The sequence below is a fragment of the Molossus molossus genome, unplaced genomic scaffold, assembly GCF_014108415.1.
Source record: "Molossus molossus isolate mMolMol1 unplaced genomic scaffold, mMolMol1.p scaffold_m16_p_1, whole genome shotgun sequence".
NCBI lineage: Eukaryota > Metazoa > Chordata > Mammalia > Chiroptera > Molossidae > Molossus > Molossus molossus.
In genome coordinates, this window is record NW_023425344.1 from 65,112,135 (window position 1) to 65,126,560 (window position 14,426).

Consider the following 14,426-nt stretch of genomic DNA (forward strand, 5'->3'; position numbering starts at 1 on the left):
CTTTTTTAGTGTTATCTTTGCCAGGTTTTGGTATCAGGGTTATGTTGGCCTCATACAATGTGTGAGAAAGTATTGCCACTTCTTCAATTTTTTGAAAGAGTTTGAGGAGGCTAGGTTTCAAATCTTCTTTGATCAATTGGTAGAATTCACTAGTGAAGCCATCTGGTCCTGGATTTTTACTTATTGGGAGGGTTTTGATGGTTGTTTCAATCCCTCACTGTTGATAGGCCTATTTAGATTTCCCAATTTTTCATGATTCAGTCTAAGAAGGTTATATATTTCTAGGAACTTATTTATTCTAGGTTATTGAATGTGGTGGCATACAGTCTTTCATAGTATTCTAGTATGATTCTTTGTATTTCTGTGATGTTTTTGATAACTTCTCTTTCATTTTTTTATTTTGTTTGAGCATTTTGTCTTTTTTCCTTAGTGAGTCAAATCAACATAGTTAAAATGTCCACATTACCCAAAGCAATATAAGATTTAATGCATTTTCCATTAAAATCCCAATGATATTTCTTTTAAAAATAGAACAAAAAATCATTAGATTTGTATGGAACTACAAAAGACCCATAATAGCCAAAGTAATCCTGAGAATAAAAGAACAAAGCTGGAGGTATCACATTCCCTGACTACAAAGCAACTATAATCAAAACAGCATGGTATTGGCAGAAAAACAGACATGCAGACCAATGGAACAGAACTGAGAGCCCATAAATAAACCCATATGTATATGGACAAATAATCTTTGACAAAGGAGTCAAAAACATACAATGGAGAAAGAAAGCCTCTGAAATAAATGGTGCTGAGAAAATTGAAAAACCACGTGCAAAAGAATGAAATTAGACTACAATGTGTCCCCATATACAAAAATTACATCAAAATGGATCAAAGACCTAAATATGAGGTGGGGAGAAAGTGGGGATCAATGGGGGAAAAAGGGGACAGCTGTAATACTTTTAACCAAAAAAATAATAATAATAATACATTTTTTAAAAAGATATGAAACAATAAATTACATAGAAGAAAACATAGGTTCTAAACTTATGGACCTTGGTCTTAGAGAAGATTTTATAAATTTGACCCCAAAGGCAAGGGAAATAAAGGCAAAAAAAAAAAAAAAGGAAAAAATGAATGGGTCCAGCTAGTGTGGCTCAGTAGATCGAATGTAATCCCATGGACTGAGATGTCCTGGTTCAATTCCTGGTCAGGGTACATGCCCAGGTCGTGGGCTCAATCCCCAGTAGGGGCATGCAGGAGGCAGCCAATCGATGTGTCTCTCTCACATCAATGTCTCTATCTGTCTTTCCCTTCCTCTATCTCTAGAAAAATTAATAAAAACATTTAAAAAATAAATAAATGTATGGGACTATACCAAACTAAAAACTGTCCACACAGCAAAAGAAGCTGCCAACTAAACTAAAAGGCAACCAACCAAATGGGAGAAGATATTTGCAAACAAAAGCTCCAACAAAGATATTGCAAACAACAGCCCCAACAAAGAGTTAATATTCAAAATATATAAAGAACTCATATAACTCAATACTAAACAAACAAACAAAAATCCACTTAAAAAATGGGTGAAGGACCTAAACAGACACTTCTCCCAAGAATTCATACAAATGGTCAACAGATATATAAAAAGATAGTCAATTTCACCCACTATTAAAAAAATGCATATCAAAACTACAATGAGATACCACCTCATACCTGTTAGAATGGCTCTTATCAACAAGACAGGTAATAACAAGCGTTGGAGAGGTTATGGATTAAAAGGAACTCTCATTCACTGCTGGTGGGAATGTAAAGTGGTACAGTCAATGTGAAAAACAATATGGAAGTTCCTCAAAAATTTAAGAATAGAGTTACCATATGACCCAGCAACCCCTCTTCTGGGTGTCTACCCCCAAAATTTGAAAAACATATCTTTCACAGAGGTATATGCACCCCTATGTTCATTGCCACATTATTCGTGGTGGCTACAATGTGGAAGCAACCAAAGTGTTCTTCAACAGGTGACTGGACAAGGAAGATGTAGTACATATACACAATGGAATACCACTCAGCCATAAGAAAAGATGAAATACTGCCATTAAAGACAATATAGATGGATCTTGAGAATATCATGTTAAGCAAAATAAGTCAGAGAGAAAAAGTTAAGAACCATATGATTTCATTCATATGTGGGATATAAAATTGAAAGAAATAAGTGAACACAATAAAAATAAAAAAGCTCAGACACAGACCGTAGTATGGGAACAGGCTGGGAGTGTAATAAGGGTAAAGGGGGTCAAATACATGGTGATGGAAGATGATCTGACCTTGAGTCGTGGGCACCCAATGCAATATGCAGATGATGTAACATAGAAATGTAAAGTTGAAATCTATATAATTTTATTAATGTGGTCTCAATAAATGTAATAAAAAGAAAAAAAGCATTTTTGCAGTGAGGTAAAACTTGACATTTATACTATACTTCTCTATTCTAAATTTAAATTGACCAAACAAATTAAAACAAATTTTTATTAGGGATAGAAAGAGACAATATTGATGTGTAAATCAAATTGGTAATATGACTAACAATATTTGCATAAGAATTATCTTGTCCAGTGAAATTTTACAGTAAATGACTAATGATATCTGCATAAGAATGATCTTTTCTCAGTGAAATTTCACAATAAATGACTAACAATATCTGCATAAGAATGATCTTTTCCTGTGAAATTCCACAGTAAATGACTAATGATATCTATCTGCATAAGAATTATCTTTTCTAGTGAAATTTCACAGTAAATTCAAGAAGATATAATCTGTGTCTGTCTGTCTGATCTCTCTCTCTCTCTCTCTCTCTCTCTCTCACACACACACACACACACACACACACGCAAACACACACACACACACACAGAGACTAAAAAAATACCAGATGAAATAGTACAATATTAAAGTATAAATAAATTTGCAATTATTCTGTATTGGTCAAAACAAGCTGAGAAAACATTTTACTTTTATTAAGGTATACGAGAGCTTATGAGATGATGTTATTTTCATCACAGTTTAAAAAACAGCCATTGACTGGGAAAGCGGCAGCAGCAAGCAGAGATCATTTGGTCCAGGGATTGCAAATCCAAATGCCCACAGGGGCCAAACGGGTCTCCCAGGTACATGAGGAAGCTGAGTTGGATCTGGGCAACCTGGACAGCACAGGAGCCATTTATTTACTTTTTAAATATGTTCTTAATATGTTATATATAGAGAGAAACAGAAACATTAGTGTGAGAGACAAACATCAATTGGCTGCCTCCTGCATGCTCCCTGCTGTGTGCCCTGACCGGGAATTGAACCGGGACCTCTCAGTCCATGGGAGGTCGCTCATTCCACTGAGCCACACCGACCTGGCAGCACAGGAGCCATTTAATGGCAATAACTGCAACCAGCTGTGGCTATGGTAGAAATGTCCACCTAATGCTTCAGACTTACCATTTTACATCGTAGGGTCAAACTATGGATTTAAAAACATTTCTAATCAATATTTTAAATTTTTAAACAGTGTGTAAGCCTTACTTCACATGAATTCAGCACAAAGTAAACCAGTTTCCATGCTCTGATCTAGTGCAATGTGAGGCTCATAAAGGAGTCCAAAGTCACACAGTGGGTTACTGAAAAATTCAAGGTTTTTTCCCTTCAAGAGGAGTGTCCCCACCACCACATACCACTCTGCACTCTCCGATAGAGCTCTATTCCAAACCATGTTTTGTCACATTTTCTGAAGCACTGCTATGTATGTGAGTGGCCTCCCTTCCTCTTCCGTCAGAGATTCTCCCATAGTTCCAGTTGTCTAAACTCCACTCCAGTGAGATTAGCATCTGTGACAATGAGGTTCCTTCACACATGTGTGTTTTTGTTTATGCTCTTCCTGTCCCCAGAGATGCCTACTACTGTGTTCTCCTTTATCAGTCCCGCCCACCACCCTACCTAAATGCAAATGTATTTCTAAGAAGCTTTCCTTTGAAGCCCACATGAAGCCTTCCCGCTTTGAAATCTTACTGTACTTCTGATCACTATCATATTATCTATTAATTGTGTTTTCTGTTCTGCAGTGTTTGCTTTATCTCCCCAAATCAACTATAAATTTCTTGAGTTAAAGCTCTGTCTTCTTCTTTTGTTCCCTCCTAGCATTCTAACAGATTACTGAATTGCTAAGTATTCAAGAAATAGTGTTGATTGATTGGCCACATAGCTCTTCCAGGATGAATAAGGATACTATAAATAGTCCTAGAAATTATTCACCATGCTATTTTAGCATCTGTATTAGTTTCCTAGGGCTGCCATTAAGTCCCACAAGCTTGGCTTAAAACAACAGAAATTTATTTTCTCAGAGGTCTGGAGGCCACAAGTCAGAAATCAAGGTTTTGGCAAAAGCATGCTGTCCCTGAGGCTCTAGAGAAGGATCCTCACTTTCTCTTCCAGCTGCTGATGGTTGCCAGCAATCTTGGGCACTCTTTGGCTTATAGATGCATCACTTCAGTCTCTGCCCATCTTTCCATAGCCTTTAGCCCTGTGAGTCTTTGTCTCTGTTCAAATTTCCCTTTTCTTTTAAGGACACCACTCATAATGAATGTAGGGCCCACCCAAACTCGGTATGATCTTATCTTAACTTGGTTATATCTTTCAAGACCCTATTTCCAAATAAAGTTAAAGCCACAGTCTCCAGGTGGACATGAATTTTGGGGGTATATGACTCAACCCAATAAATATAGCCTCTAATCTATTCAAGGCTGATTTTAAAAAGAATATGAAATATCAGTCCTGGCTGGTTTGGCTCAGCGGTTAGAGCATCGGCCTGCGGTCCAGAGAGACCCGGATTCGGTTCCCGCTAAGGGCATGTACCTCAGTTGCAGTTTGTCCCTAGCCCTGGTTGGGGTCGTGCAGGTGGCAGCCACTCGATGTGTCCCTTTCACATTGATGTTTCTCTCTCTCTCTCTCTTGCTCTCTCTCTCTCTCTCTCTCTCCCCCTCTCTCTCCCTCCCACTCTATCTTGAACAACAGCAGCAAAACATGGGGGAAAAAATAATATGAAATATCAGCAATCACTATAGAATAAATAAGATTCCAAAATAAATAAAATAAACTTACATATTTCTTACATTTTTTTCAAGGACTATTATAATTTGGGGTGCATGAAGAAGCCCATTAAAATACCACTTAAAAAAATCAGAGAAAATTTTAGAATTATAGAATTTGGCTGATTTTAGGCTGTCTTGCCCCATGCATCTCAAATTACCTATAGACTTTAGTGCTTCAGTAATCCATAAGAAGATCCATTTCAAAGCTAAATAATCAGGCAGTTGATATAATGACCTTCTCTCTCATTTCCTTGCATCACTTGAAGGGCTTCATCTGATCTCCAGCTGCAGTTATTAAGTTATTTATTACTGTGCCCATTGTAGGAGTTATATAAATCAAGCAAGCAGATCTAGTCCTCAGCCACCAGAAGCTTGCAATTTACAGATTTTCACATTAATTAATAATTTACAGTAGACTGACAGTCTGAAAAGATCCCCAAGTGTTAGTCACAGCTGTGCCATTATTGGCTCTGGGACCTGAGCAGGTTACTAACCTCTCTATAAATCACTCGTCACTGGAAAATTAAAGTGGGACTGCCTAGAATATCTCTAAAAATTCTCTCCAACTCTAAGTGTAAAGAAGAAATGTCTACATTTTTGGACCAATGAGTTAGAGGATGTCTCAGAAGTTAAATAGGAAAAGGAATCCTCAACACTCACTCTTCAGTTCAAAGTTTCAAAAGACCCGAATAATGAATGTATGTCAATCATCACGTCAGGGGAGGACGGGAAGCTGACTGTTAGGAGAGGAAAGGCTGATGGACCTGGGCCGGAGGACACGGCAGCAGAAAGGCAGGTAGAAATCAGTCTGAGATACGGGGCATGGGAAGAGGAGGTGAGTGATAATTAGCCAGGGCAAATTAACTAAAAAGAGTGAAAGTAAATAACAGGGCAAGTCCTAGAAGTATTAAAAACAAAAACAAAAAACAGCTCTGGCCCATTTGGCTCAGCGGGTAGAGCATCCACCTGTGAAACAAGCTCTAGGTTTGATTCCAGCCTGGGTCGTGCGGGAGGCAACCAACGAATGTGTCTCTCCTGCATCGATATTTCTCCCCCCATCCCCCACTCTATCTGAAGATAAAAGGGAAAATATCCTTGGGTGAGGATTTAAAAAAATAAAATAAAATAAAAACAAAAATACAGAACGGGAATTATAAAGAGAAAATGCTGACAAACAGTTTCAGGGTTCAGAGTTGAAGCATTCCTCGGCGGCAGGGATGCAGGCACACACAGATGAGTTCTCCATTTTAGGCCATCCATGTAATAATCGGAATAAATACTCTGGGCTAGAGGGTGGAAAGTCCTGAGTCATCCACAGGAGAAACCTGGAGCACTGCAACCACCCACTGCCGTAAGGAGCTCCGGCCCAGCTGTCGCAGACCCGTGGGCACCCTGCGCTAGCTTCTCCCACTCGTCCCTGACTCTCGCCCACAGCGCCAGGGGACAGGGACAAGTAAGCTGAGACTCAACTTCGTGTGGCTGCATCCTCACTCAAGCAGGGACCACACTGCTTTCTCCCTCTGGCCAGGGCCTTTTCTAACTACAAGAAAGCCGCTGGGCCCCTGAGCGCTCAGCCTGAACGTGCTGGAGGGTCCGTCACCCCAGGGGCAGCTTCAGCCAATGGTGACTGCGGCGCTGCTCCCGGGCGCTGGGGCCTGCAGTGCCTACTGTTTGCCTCAGGGAGCGTAGCTGGAAGGGCCCAACTGCGCATGGCAGAGACGCTTCCCTACCCTGTCACTCCCCTCCTCGCTCCTGCCCTCCAGAATAACGTTCGGAATATATCACCACGCCCAAGCCCTTCTCAGTCTCTGCTATGCACTCAGATTTTTCGAAACTTTGAGTCTTTAGAGAACATCTTTGAGAGTAGTGAGAATAATAAGTCTAAAGTACAAAGTGGTTTGTGGAAGCATGGAGTCTGTTTCCAAGAGGTTGTTTGACCTTGTCCAATGAACCTGTCCAATCTGTGGTTCTCACATCTGTAAAATGCAAGCATCAGACTGGATATCTTAGGATGTTCCAGTCAACAAAGTCTTTAATTCAAAATGATGCTCCCAATTCATAGTTCAGAAATAGGTAAGGTTCCTTTCCATCTTCCTTGTTGGAAAGTAATTGCAGCTGGAGTCTATTCTGTTTCCAAACCTTAAGGAGAGCCTGCAGTGATTTAAATTGATTCACATTTTCAGGAGTTATGCTCATTTCTATCCCAAGTTCCCAAATAGTCCAATACCAAATGTAGAATATCTACATTTATTGTCAGAAAGAATGGTTTCGATGACTTAGAGTTTTGGATAATAGTCTATATTGATTGATTTACTAAGCATCCTAAACAAATAGTACACCTGTTTTGTAACTCTAAAACATGTATGTCCTGCTCTCATTTGTACTACATCTCCTTTTTAAGTGGAACTCTGCAAGAATTATTGGACAAATTTTAAATGCCACTATAAATCAAGTGTTCATAGTTTCATAAAATCGTCTGTCTTGATCTATAATAATTAAAATATAGCCTCAAATCAATGCACATGTTTAAAAAGCTTTCTAGCATGTTTTGAGTCATAATTTATTTTACAGATCAGAAAATATGCATTTGTCCTTGGAATTTCATTTCTACATCGGCTTCTCACTTCTCAGGATACTGCATTTCTCACATGTGAAATATTTTAGAATATAATCTAGTCAGCACATGTTCTACTGAGATTCTATTTATGGCACTTGGAGAATAAGGCATCACACACGAAACGGAGACATGAAGTTATGAACTCTACCACAAATTAACTGGCAACGAGGAGGCAGCCCTACATGAATAATGCCGGTAGAGAAGTCTAGGAGTCTTCCACTTGAGGCTGACTTCCTCGCAAAGCTTAAAAAAGAAGAGTCAGTAACTGGGAGGCGCTCCTGTGGCAGAACTCAAGTTCAAGTCTCCACTGTTCATGAACATGATTAACCGCCTTGTTGTGAGCTGTCAGCAGCCACAGCAGAGATTTGTGGTTTGTTTCGGGGGTTTATATCAGATAAGAACTATCCCCTATGCTACTACAGACCTTATTACTGACCCACCCTTGGGCCCAGAGAAGCGTCATTCTTTTTTCCTGAGGAATTTAAAGTCAATAATTGTGGCTTAAATGCTCACCAAGGTCACTTCAAATTGGAAATATTCGGGCCAGGAGAGAGAAAAAATATTACTTTTTGATCTCAGGGAAGAAAGTCCACCTTGAAAAATAGCATTCATTATAAAAAGAGATATAGCAGAAATCCACCACACATGCTAGAAAGGGAATGCTGGTAATAAAAGGTAAACTTTCTGCTCTCTCCTTTATGGCCCCTCAGGAATAAGATTTGAGTAATCTCTAAATCTCTGAATGTGGTCTCACATTTCATTTCTGTTATAAATTCAGGGCAGGCTGGGCAATACACAAATCTGGAATAAATTAGAAACAGTGTTTGTCACCTCTGTGCCAGACATTGAGCTGGGTATTTATGTGTATAATCCCACTTATACCTCACCAAATCACGTTGAGTGCCTTGGAGAACTAACTTGTCCAATACCACACAACAAGCGGAGTCAAAGTTCAAACTAGGTCTGTCAGATCTCGCAATCATTATTTATCCTACACAGTCTAAACAAACTGAAAATTCCGGAGGGAAGATAATCATAAGTCAGAAAGAAATCAACCAAAGATACACAAAGTTCCCTGTCATAATCGCTGAGGCATTAGTGCCTGGCCAGAAAGTTCTATGCAATAATAGAATTATCAAACACGTTTTATCATCACACTCAATGGCATATTATTTATTACATATAAAGCTCATAAGTTGATTTGGGGACAAATAAGAGATGGGAACCACCAAAGGAAAGACATTTGGAAAAAGTCTCTGAAAAAAATAATGCTTATCTTAATCTAAAGAGAAATAATCTCCCTTCTAAGAAATTTGAGTGAGGGTATTTCAGGGCCATTGCTTTGTCATCATTGGAATGCAGAATTAAACTAATACTTAGGCTGCGATTGACAAATTCTAAATGGTACACTTGAAAATACTGTACAACTTCTCTTTGTTTGAGGTGAAAGGTTCCAAAGGTTTCAGAGAAGCAATACCGACAGCAGAGTCTAAGAGAAGGACACGTTACACATTGTAGGGGCTGGTTTAATGGCTGACCGATAAGATGTAAACATAATAACTAATATTTATTGATCACTTGTGTGTGAGACACTAAGCCCAAACATGTATTACATGTGTCCACATAACAACACTATCTCTTTTGCACTATTACTATCCCCATTTTACATAGGAAACAGGTTTCATTAGGTTGAAAATGCCCAAAACAAAAAATTGGTCAAGGGCAGCATCGAGATTTGAATCCAAGTAGTAGTCTCTTTCCAGATCCCTTATACTATGTCACCTTCCTAATATTTAATACATGGACTCAACTTCTGATAGTTATTAGAAGGAGGAGCATTATTTTTTTTTCCTGAGTAAGTGTGAAAATGTCTAGAAAGACCTTGTCAGGGAGGAAGAAACATTCCTCTACCCTCAAGGTTCTTTTGGCTGGTCTAATAATTAAAAATACATATAAACAGAGAAAACCAAATATGGCATCTTCCACGGGGAGCTTGTTTACTGGTCACAGCAGATACACTGAATTTTTTGACGGTTTCTCAACAATTCCATGGAACACCAGTGAATGCAGGAATTCACGGACAAGAAGCTGCCAGGCATAAGAGCAAGGATTGGAGACAAAAAGCAGAAATTAAGATTCTAAGCATTGGTGGAGGTGCAGGTGAAATTGACCTTCAGATTCTCTCCAAAGTGCAGGCTCAATACCCAGGAGATCATAGCAACAATGAAGTTGTTGAACCAAGTGTTGAACAAATTGCCAAGTACAAAGAGTTTGTAGCCAAGTCATCAAACCTCGAGAACATCAAGCTTGTTTGGCATAAGGAGACATCATCTGAATATCAAAATAGAATAATGGAGAAAGAACTTCCGAAGTAGGACTTTATTCATGTGATTCATATGCTGTATTATGTAAAAGACATCCCAGCTACCCTGAAATTCTTCCATAGTCTCTTAGCTCCCAATGCTAATATTCTTAGTGTTCTTGTGTCAGAAACCAGTGCCTGGGGCAAACTATAAAAAAAGTATGAACCCTGCTTACCCCGGGATGACCTCTGCCAGTTGTCACATCCACTCACCTCACTCAGATGCTGGACACGTTGGGGACTAAGTATGAGTGTTACAACCTTCTGTCCACCATGGACATATCTGACTGTTTTATTGATGGCAAGGAAAATGGGGACCTGCTTTGGGATTTTTTGACAGAAACCTGCAACTTCAGTTCAACAGCACCACCTGACCTCACAGCAGAAATTGTGAAAGATCTGCAAGAGCCTGAATTCAGTGTGAGGAAAGACGGAAAGGTTTTTTTAATAACAGTCTGAGTTTCATAGTGGGTGAAGCATAAATAGCAATCAGAAGAATGTATTCAAAAATTATATTTTAAACAATGTTGATCATTTATTTCTGCGTTAAAATTACAAATATATCTCATAATATAAATAGAGCATTGTCTCTTATATGCAAAATCTAGAAAATTCCAAGGCATTCTTGAACTTCCACATACAGTCATATATGATATTGCTGGTCTTATCCTACCCCTTCCCCAGGTAAAGCGACGACCTGCAGGCTAAATACCACAGTAGCTGAAAAAAAAAATGAGACAACTAAGGTTCGCTGGCTTATTGACAATAAAATCCTTTCCATTTGTTGATTGTACTGGAATTTCCTAGAACAATAATAAAGTATGTACTATGGAGTCTTAAAAAAAAAAAAATACAGATAACCCTGGCCAGTTTGGCTCAGCAGTTAGAGCATCGACATGCAGTCCAGAGAGACCCGGGTTCAGTTCCCGCTAAGGGCACGTACCTCGGTTGCAGTTTGTCCCTGGCCCCGGTTGGGTTGTGCGGGTGGCAGCCACTCAATGTGTCCCTTTCACGTTGATGTTTCTCTCTCTCTCTCGCTCCCTCCCACTCTATCTGAACAAAAAATGGAAAAATGTCCTCGGGTGAGGATAAAAAAAAAATACAGATAAAAGAAAATTACCAAATTTAATTACATGCGTAGCACGGGAACCCCACATACATGAGAGAGTCAGAGACCTGGACACACAAAAAGTTCAGCGACGAAAGGGGGGAAATGAGGCATGTGCGGCATTCTGAGCTAGGGATGTAGCGAGGTACCCGAGGCTTCAGAGTCCTTGCAAGACGGAAAGAACAGCAGATGTTCAGTAATTAGTAAGGTGTCCTGCCATACAGATAGGTCAAAGAGGTGATCTCTGACCATCTTTTAGTATGGACAAGGCCCCAAAATTCAAATTCTTCTGGCAATTAAGGGGGCTGGAGGGGCACAGAAGTTTCTCTCGGGCCCACAGGATCTTGGCTGCCTTTAGCTCAAAATATGCATGCCAGAGAGACACATCTTGGGGTGACGCATTCTGAACTCCTACAGCCTTCACTCCTAAGCCACATGGCTAGAAGAATGTGACTTACCCAGTCACAGCCTGGAGTTGGCGAGCCCGACCATACCAGTCAGAAGGAAATGTACGGAAGGACACAATGTGTTCACGGAATAACCAGACTCTCAACTCACAGAGGCAAAGAATTAGCTGGCAAACTAGAAGGTGACTTGGCTACTATGGCAAGAAATCTGAACTGTATGGGAGAACCCACTGGATGCATGTAAGCAGGGAGAGACATGTCCAATCTGTTTTAGAAAATTCATTCCGACATCAGTGTGTCTGGTGGATTCAAGTGAGGATAGAGCTGAGGCAGAGACCGGAGAGAGACAACTGCAGTGGTTTGGCCATGAGATGGTTAAGGGTCTGAGCCAGAACAGGAGGCAGGGTCCAGGGAGATGTAATGGACAGATGGCTTGCCATGGCTTCTGCCTCCCTCTTGCAACTCCCCCTGAATGTTGAAAAGGAGGGTGTCTTACTGACCACTGGATAATTGTCCAAATTCCCTTTAGAATAGTATGCCCCTGGAGTCAACTGTGGTCAGTTTATACTAGAATTTAAGACAAAAAAAGCTGAAAATCTACCAAGTACAAGTGTACAGCTCTTTTCACTAATGGAAAACAAATTAAGCAATAACAAATAACAGAAACTAGAAGTTGACCGCACTCCATAGGGAGATGAAAATCACTATTGAAAAATGGAGCACCTGTTCCTTTTTTCCCCCTTCTGATAATATTTCACAGATGCTTTACGACTCCTTTCCACTCTCCATGAGAACACAGTAATTCTTTTTTTTTTTTATGGTTCATATGTCTTTATTTTATTTTATTTTATTAATTTTTGTTACAGTTGTTTCTCCTCCCCCACTGATCCCCCCTCCCCCTCCCTCCCTGCCCTGTCCCCAGTCTGTTGTCCATGTCCACTGTTCATGCATACATGCATATAAGTTCTGTGGTTTATCTCTCCCCCACCACTCCCCTCTTTAGGGGATTGTCAGTCTGTACCCCACTTTCACGTCTCTGGGACTACCCCATTCCTCAGACTGTTATGTTCATTATATTCCACAAATAAGTGAGATCATATGAAACTTGTCTTTCTCTGTTTGGCTTGTTTCACTTAGGATGATACTTTCCAGGTCCCTCCATGTCGTCTCAAAGGATAAGAGATCTTTCTTTCTTACAGCTGCATAGTACTCCATTGTGTATATGTACCACTGCTTTTTTATCCATTCGTCTACTGATGGACACTTGGGCTGTTTCCAGATCTTAGCTATTGTAAATAGTGCTGCTACAAACATGGGGGTAGAGACATTCTTTCTGATTGGTGTTTCAGGCTTCTTAGGGTATATTCCTAGAAGTGGGATCACTGGGTCAAATGGAAGTTCAATTTTTAATTTTTTGAGGTAACACCATATTGTTTTCCATAGTGGCTGCCCCAGTCTGCATTCCCACCAGATCTTTATCTTCATCTGCCTGATAAACCTTGTAGTGTTTCAAGGATGAGATTCACCTTGGTTCCAGAAGAGCACCTGGGTCCCACAGATGTTTTTTCTATCATTAGCTAATAATATATATTTAAAGTCACACGGAAGTATGTTGCCTATGGTTTGAATTTTTTTTTCTGAGTAAATTAGAAACAAAAAGCTATGGTTTCTAGTTCAAGGATATTGTACACAAACCCAGTAATCATATACCTGATGTGGATTTTGAAGTCATTAGAGACAAGTGCAGCCACCAAGCACTTTGCCCCCTTTTTCTTGTTTTTTATTTTTTCTCTTATGTGGAAAGGCCATAGTGAATGTTGACTTTTCCCCTATAAATGCCAATAATAGTACATTTTAATGTGTTTTAAGATAGGTGGCTTTAGCCCCTGTCTTATGTTCTCTTGCTTCCACTGCTATAGTTCCCAAGACTCATAATGGAGGCCAGATGAGCCTCAACACTGAGAAACCCTGACTGGCCTTCTTGTCTCCTTGCCCAGATGTTACTACAAGAAGGAAACTGCAACACCGAGGACAGCCTGTTAACATTCTTGTACTATTCTGCCTGCGACTCCCCTGCAGGCTCTTTAGGAGATATGCACATATTTTTGTTCTGTGCTTTAAAGTTTTAACATGTAAAAGCAACACTTTCCCATGAAGTTATGTCGCTGGAAACATTGTATACAAATACATGGATATGTGGCAAAAAAAAAAGAAAAGAAAAATGGAGCAAACTGTTTGTTAACAACTGTGTAAATATGCCTAGTAGCACAGGAAACGTGCATACTTGATTTTTAATCTACGCTGTGTAAGTGTTTAGCCACCTTGTTCCTTGATATATTACTTTCAGCATTCTTAAATCTACTTTAAGAACGTTTTTATAACTCTAGTGAGAGTACCTGTAATGTAGAAGGGCTCGAAGTGTTTTTATTTTGTACAGAATGTAATCCATCTGGTTTAAAGTCAAATTCTTCATTAAATTTTACAATCTTAGAAACCTTGAAAATTCCTCAAAGTTTACCAAAAGCACAATAACTTGATTTTTTTTCTTAAGCACAGATTATCTTACCTGGAATTATTTTTTTTAATTATCTCACCTGAGGTTTAAAAAATAATGAAATGTTTCTTCTGTCAGAGCCAACATACTGCTTTATCCAGTAAAACCTCATGGAATTCTATCTTATCCTATCTGACACTTCTCTCTGAAATACTTACGGTACTTATTGATTACAGTACTACTTAGTTTTGCAAATGTTTAAGCATTCACAAGTTTCAGTCTTGAACTGAATATACTTTCTTGAAAAACAAC

The 14,426-nt window shown here is 39.4% G+C and overlaps 1 protein-coding gene and 1 pseudogene across 5 annotated transcripts in view; one reads left to right on the top strand and one right to left on the bottom strand.

Moving 5' to 3' along the window:
- Positions 1–14,426, bottom strand: part of MAPK10 (mitogen-activated protein kinase 10) — a 302,211-nt gene that overhangs the window by 259,003 nt on the left and 28,782 nt on the right. The window lies entirely within an intron of this gene.
- LOC118642193 lies at positions 9,716–10,587 on the top strand (annotated as a pseudogene).